The sequence below is a fragment of the Herpailurus yagouaroundi genome, unplaced genomic scaffold, assembly GCF_014898765.1.
Source record: "Herpailurus yagouaroundi ecotype Mexico unplaced genomic scaffold, PumYag 100, whole genome shotgun sequence".
Lineage (NCBI taxonomy): Eukaryota > Metazoa > Chordata > Mammalia > Carnivora > Felidae > Herpailurus > Herpailurus yagouaroundi.
The window spans coordinates 17,316,735-17,323,861 of record NW_024412391.1 but is presented as its reverse complement, the minus strand read 5'-3'; positions in this window follow the sequence as shown (position 1 = coordinate 17,323,861).

Here is a 7,127-nt window from a genome sequence, read left to right as displayed (position 1 = left end):
TGGCTGGCTCAGTCAGTAGAGCGTGGGACCCTTTTTTTTTTTTTTTTAAGTTTATTTTAAGAGTGAGTGTGCAAGCACATATGCATGGGAGAGGGGCAGAGAGAGAGGGAGAGATTCCAAAGTAGGCTCTATGCTGCCTGGATGCAGGGCTTGATCTCACGACCCTGAGATCATGACCTGAGCCGAAATCAAGAGTCGGACTTAAGTCACTTAACTGACAGCTGCCTCTCGACTCTTCATCTCAGGTTCGTGAGTTCAAGCCCCACTTTGGGTGTGGAGCCTACTTAAAAAATAAATAAAAAGATAAAAAACCAACAGCTGTTTTTTTTTTCCCCAAATGATACTATAAACGCAAAAAAGTCATAACCATCAGGGAACCAGTGTTTACTAAATCTTGGTGGCTAGTTGCCGAGAAAAGGCTGCACAGCCCAAGTCTCTCCTGGCCCTTCTCCTAACTACTCAGCCCTTGGGACACATGTTCTAGACCAAATGCTTTCCAGCTTCACAATCCGAGACAGCTATAAACCCAGCATCGAACAAATCTCTTTTCCCTCAATTAAATCCACATGCAGGGCTCATGCGCTGAGGACAGCGTCTGCTTTTGCCCAGCTCTCCCCTCAGAAGTGCCCTCAGTCCTGGCCAACCTTTCACCCGATTTTACTTGCAAAGCAAATTCAAACTGTGGAGGAGGCGGGGGGGGGGGGGCGCCCGGTGGTGGTGAATAGAGATCATGCCTTTCTTTTTAATTTTTTTAAGATCACGAATGTCTGTGGAATAATGAAAGCACAAATTAACTGCTTACAGTCCAAAGAAGACTTGTTTAAAGATGTTCTGAGGGACAATTCTGATACATTGGGTGGGAAAGCACTGAATCAGTTTGAATTGTTCTCAACATTAACAAAGTGGGAGGTTTTATTTTATTTTATCATTATCTTGTGCCTGGTATCCTGCAGTTCAGAGACCAAAAAAGGGAGATATGTTTTAGCAAAGGAAATACATTCCTGCACAGAGAACCCAGAGGCAATGGAGAAAAAACACACAGTTCAGCAAAGGGTCCACCAAGCTGCCCCTGAATCCTCCTCTTTTGTTTCCTACAAAGTCTTCCTCTGTTGAGCTCTTCTCTTTGGAAGCCAGACATTGGGGTAGAGGGAGGAGCTTTCTCTCAACAAGATTACTTTTTGTAAGACATATTATATCTACATTTCTTGACACTTAGCCCAGTTTTCTTTCAGGTTTTTAAGCAATGCATTGGGACTGGTGTGATTCAAACTGTTGCCCAGTCAGGCACTTCCAGAAGAATGCACTTCCTCGCAAATGCAGAAGGCCTCACTCTCTCTCTCTCTCTCTCTCTCTGTCTCTCTCACACGGCTTGGTAGAAAGAGGGCTGTCTTAAAATCAGACCCCCTGGTGCCCATCCCAATGCCATTTTTTTCTAGACATGTGACTCTAGCTGAGTAACTATTCTCCTTAGCTGGCCTCTCCGGCCTAAAGGGGTCATGATAGTTACCTACCACACAGAAAGAGGACCACATAAGATAACGTGAGAGTGCCTTGGAATTGGCCTAGCGGAAACGACTGTTAAAGTAGTTAAATACCATTTTACACATATGTGAAGTCCAACAGTCACTTCTGGTCTTGTTGAGAGACTTAGAAATCACAAGTTTTGGGGCGCCTGGGTGGCGCAGTCGGTTAAGCGTCCGACTTCAGCCAGGTCACGATCTCGTGGTCCGAGAGTTCGAGCCCGGCGTCAGGCTCTGGGCTGATGGCTCAGAGCCTGGAGCCTGTTTCCGATTCTGTGTCTCCCTCTCTCTCTGCCCCTCCCCCGTTCATGCTCTGTCTCTCTCTGTCCCAAAAATAAATAAACGTTGAAAAAAAAATTAAAAAAAAAGAAATCACAAGTTTTTACCCTCATCAAAAGGCTTTTCAAATACTGGAGGAACAGTGTATTTAATGAACTTCCCAGGCAGTAAACAAACCAAAGGCTTGGTTCATCCACGAGCCAAGCACCTGTCACACCTGTCACACTGCCTGCATCTCCCCGCTTCTCTGCGCTTACCGGCCAGTTCTTGCTTCCTGAAGAATTTACGTATTGAGATCCACTTCTGACTCTCACCTTCCCTCCACTCTGCCTAGTGACCACTGAGCACATACCTGCTTTCGTTCCAAGCTGCTGGATCTCAACTGCAGGACTTCTTTCCATGAACAAACCCCAAGCCCTCATCATCCCCCAGCCTTCTAGATCTCTCTACAACCTCAGACATTCCAACTTCCCTCTTCCCCCAACGTCCAAATAATTCGCCTTTCAGGACTCCAACTTCCATGGTCGACCCCTCTCTACTTGTTACTTGGGTTCTCCCTGGTCCTATCCACCCAGCTGCACGCTAAAATCACCTGGGAGAACTTTAATTTTGGCCTTGAGTACCTCCTTAGACCAGTTAAATCAGAAACCCTGGGGCTAGGGCTGGAGGTCCAATCTGGGTACTTTAGAGCTTTCAGGTGATTCTAATATGCAACTAGGTTAAAGGTCATGCCTTCGTTTTTGTTACAAAAGTTTCTCAGCAGGAAAACTACTGGCTCTTGGGGCACAATTCTTCCTTGTGTAGTTTTGACTCAAGCATCACAGAATGTTGCTAGCACACTCCAGACATGGTGACAACCAAAAATGCACCAAACATCTCCAAATACCCCCAGTTGGGAGTCTCACCACCTCCTCTTTCTTTTTTGCACCCTCCCTTCTCCCCGCTGAAGGCCCTTCCCTTCCTGCCTCGGCCTTCAGTTCTCAGGTGACCAACTGTAGCTGGCTCAGGACGAAGGGGTTTCCCAGGACATGAGACTTTCGGCACAAAAGTAGGAAAGTCCCAGCTGAATCATGATGGTTAGTCACCCTAGATTTTCTTCTGTCACCTCCCATAAAGGATATTCATTGTTTTTTCTCCCCTTCTGAGCCCCAACCTTCCTCCTTTCAAAGGTTATATTGAGAGCAACCTTGAGGAGGTTGCTAACACAAACGAGGCCACCTGAGTTTCTCCCTCAGACTCTGCAATTGGAACTGGATGCTAGTCTCAATTGGGCTAGTGCTAAAAAAAAAAAAAAAAAAAAAATTAAATTTGGGAATCGTTGGTGGCCATTTTCTACCATGAAAACTACAGTGGGCTGTGGGGAGAATGGGGAGTGTGGAGAGTCTGTCTGCAGCAACAGAGAGACATATGACTGGAAAGAACAGAGGTGAGGTAGAATCTTCCTGGCTTCCCTACAGTGCTCAAGTGATTTTCAAACTTGAGACTGTACCAGTATCCATCACCTGAGGGTTCCTTAGAACACAGATTGTTGGGCCCCATGCCCAGAGTTTTCAATTCAGTAGGTCTGGGTGTGGCCCAGAGATCTGATTTTCTAAGAAGTTCTCTGGTGGTGTTGATGCTGGAAGTTAGAGACTCCTGCTCTGGGCCAGAGTCCTCAAAGAGTCTTTTGAGAGCCCAAAAGACACAGCCCTGCCCTAGAGTTACATGAGTCTTGATCTTTCCAATAAATTTTCCCCCCCTAAATAGCTTTACGGAGATATAATTCACATACCATGCAGTTCACCCCTTTAAAGTATATAATTCAGAGATGCCTGGGTGGCTCAGTTGGTTAAGCGTCCGAGTCTTGATTTTGGCTCAGATCATGATCTCACAGTCGTGAGACTGAACCCAATGTGGGGCTCGGTGCTGGACTGAGCCGTGGAACCTGCTTGGGATTCTCTCTCTCCCTCTGCTCCTCCCTGGTTCACGAGGGCGCGTGCGCATGCTCGCATGCTCTTTCTCTAAAAAAAAAAAAAAAGATAGGGGCTCCTGGGTGGCGCAGTCGGTTAAGCGTCCGACTTCAGCCAGGTCACGATCTCGCGGTCCGTGAGTTCGAGCCCCGCGTCGGGCTCTGGGCTGATGGCTCAGAGCCTGGAGCCTGTTTCCGATTCTGTGTCTCCCTCTCTCTCTGCCCATCCCCCGTTCATGCTCTGTCTCTCTCTGTCCCAAAAATAAATAAACGTTGAAAAAAAAATTAAAAAAAAAAAGATAAATTGTACAATTCAATGATTTTTAGTAGCTTCACAGAATATGCACAACCATCACTAGGCAATCTTAAAACACTTCATCACCTCAGAAGAAATCCCATCCCTTTTATTCCTCTTCTTACCTGCTTCCCTCCCCATCCCAGCTGTAAGCAAACACTTATCTACTTTCTCTACAGAGTTGACCCTTGAACAGCATGGGTGTTAGAGGCACTGACTCCCTGAACAGTTGAAAATCTGCAATTTCACTTTTGATTCCCCGAATACTTAACTATTAATAGCCTATTGTTGACTGGAAGGCTTACCAATAACATAAACAGTTGATTAACACTTACTTCGCATGTTATGTATATTATATATGCTCTATTTTTATAATAAAGCTAGAAGAAATGTTAAGAAAATCATAAGGAAGAGTGCGTGGGATGATGCTCTTACAAAAGAGACCACAGAGCTCCCTAGCGTTTTCTGCCACGTGAAGACACAATGAGAAGAAGGGAGCCCTCACCTGACCATGTTGGGACTCTGATCTCAGACTTCCAGTTTCCACCACTGTGAGAAATAAAATTCTGTTGTCTGTAAGCTGCCCAGTCTGTGGTATTTTCTTACAGCAGCTCCAACGGACAAAGACAGGGTCCTCTGAAGCATTTTTAACTTTGTTGAAGTCCGATTTATCTACTTGTTGTTGTCGCTCACGCTTTTGGCGAGGAATCCTTTGCCACATCCAAGATCATGAAGATTTACCCTTACATTTTCTTTTCGGAGTTTTATAGCTTCATATTTTACATCCATTTTGAGGTCATCTTCGGATACTGTGTGAGAACTTCGTTCGTTTGCTTGTGTGTCATCAGTTTTTCCAGCAGCATTTGTTGAAAAGATTATTCTTTCCTCATTAAGTGATCTTGCACCCTTGTTGAAAATCAGTTGACCATAGATGGGTGGGTTTACTTCTGGACTCACACATCTATTCTATGGGTCTATAACTATTTTTATGCCGATATCACACTGTGTTGATTGCCATTGCTTTCTTGTAAGCTTTGAAACTGAGAAGTGTGATCCTTCTGCTACTTCTTTTCTCAAGATTGTTTTGGCTTTTCTGTGTCCCTTACTATTCAATATAAATTTTACAATTAGCTTGTTAATTTCTACAGAGAAGTCAGCTCAGACACTGATAGAGATTACACTGAATCAGACCAGTTTGGGAATATCCCCGCCTTAAAAAACTCATGTAAATAAGGGCCACCTGGATGGCTCAGTCGGACAGTTAAGTGTCCGACTTCAGCTCAGGTCACGATCTAGCAGTTTGTGAGTTTGAGCCTCACATCGGGCTCTGTGTTGACAGCTCAGAGCCTAGAGCCTGCTTCAGAATCTGTGTCTCCCTCTCTCTCTCTGACTCTCCCCTGTTCACACTCTGTCTCTCTCTCTCTCTCAAAAGTAAATAAACATTAGGGGCACCTGGGTGGCTCGGTCGGTTAAGCATCAACTTCGGCTCAGGTCGTGATCTCATGGTTCGTGAGTTCGAGCCCTGCGTCGGGCTCTGTGCCGTCAGCTCGGAGCCTGGAGCCTGCTTCAGATTCTGTGTCTCCCTCTCTCTTTGACCTTCCCCTGCTCACACTGTCTCTCTCGCTCTCAAAAATAAATAAAAACCATTAATTAAAAAAATTTTTTAAATAAACATTAAAAAAATTCATGTAAATAACATCTTCTATGCCACAAGAGAGTCCTGTTCATTTTAAGATTAAAATAATGATTTTTTTCAAGATAAGCCTTTACTATATGATCCAACATTTTTATTTCTGGGTATATATCCAAAAGAACTGAAAGTAGGAAGCTGAAAAGTTACCTGTGTTGAACATGAACCCATGTTCATAGCAGCATTATTCATAATAGTCAAGAGGTTAAAGCAATTCAAATGTCCACCAGCAGATGAATGGATTAATAAAATGCAGTGTATCCATACAATGGAATATTACTCTGCCTTAAAGAGGAAGGAAATTCTGACATGTGCTACAACATGGATAAACCTTGAAGACATTAAACTAAGTGAATTAATCTGATCACAAAAGATAAATACTGTCTGATCCACTTATATATCTAGGGTACTCAAATTCATCAAAACAGGAAGTAGAATGGTGGTTGCCTAGAGCTTGGCAGAATGGGAAGTTGTTGTTTTCTAATTTTTTTTAATGTTTATTTATTTTTGAGAGCTAGAGAGAGACAGGACACAAGCAGGGGAGGGGCAGAGAGAGACACACAGAATGTGAAGCAGGCTCCAGGCTCTGAGCTGTCAGCACAGAGCCCGACTCGGGGCTTGAACTCACGAACCGTGAGATCGTGACCCGAGCCAAAGTCGGACACCTAACCGACTGAGCCACCCAGGCACCCATGGGGCATTGTTGTTTAATGGACATAGACTTTCAGCTTTGCAAGATTAAAAGATGTGGGAGATTGGTTGCACCACATTGTAGATATACTTAACTGCACAGTTCAGTACACTTAAAAATGGTTTAGATGGTAAATTTTATGTAATGCATTATTTACTTATTTTTTATTTTATTTTTTTAATGTTTATTTATTTTTGAGAAAAAGAGAGAGAGAGAGAGAGAGAGAGACAGGGTATGAGCAGCAGAGGAGCAGAGAGAGAGGGAGACACAAAATCCGAAGTAGGCTCCAGGCTCTGAGCTGTCAGCACGGAGCCTGACGCGGGGCTCGAACTCACGGATCGTGTGATCATGACCTGAGCTGAAGTCGGAGGCTTAACCGACTGAGCCAGCCAGGTACCCCTATGTAATGCATTTTTTAACACAAAGAAAAGATCATTTAGAAATTTAAAAAATTAAAAGAAGGCCTTATGATTTTATTAAAAGAAGCAATTAGTGTCTAGATTCAGCTAGAGCCAAATACACTTCTTTGGTTTAATTTGTGGAAATGTTTATACAGTCGAATTTTAATTATTCTGTAGGGACTTCTCTGCCCCGAGAATCATCCTAGTCCCCAAGCCAACAATAAACAGAAACTGAGACGGAAGGATAGAACTATATGACTCTCAGTGTGTTTCTGTCATGCCAGGTGGGCCTTTCTGGGTCAC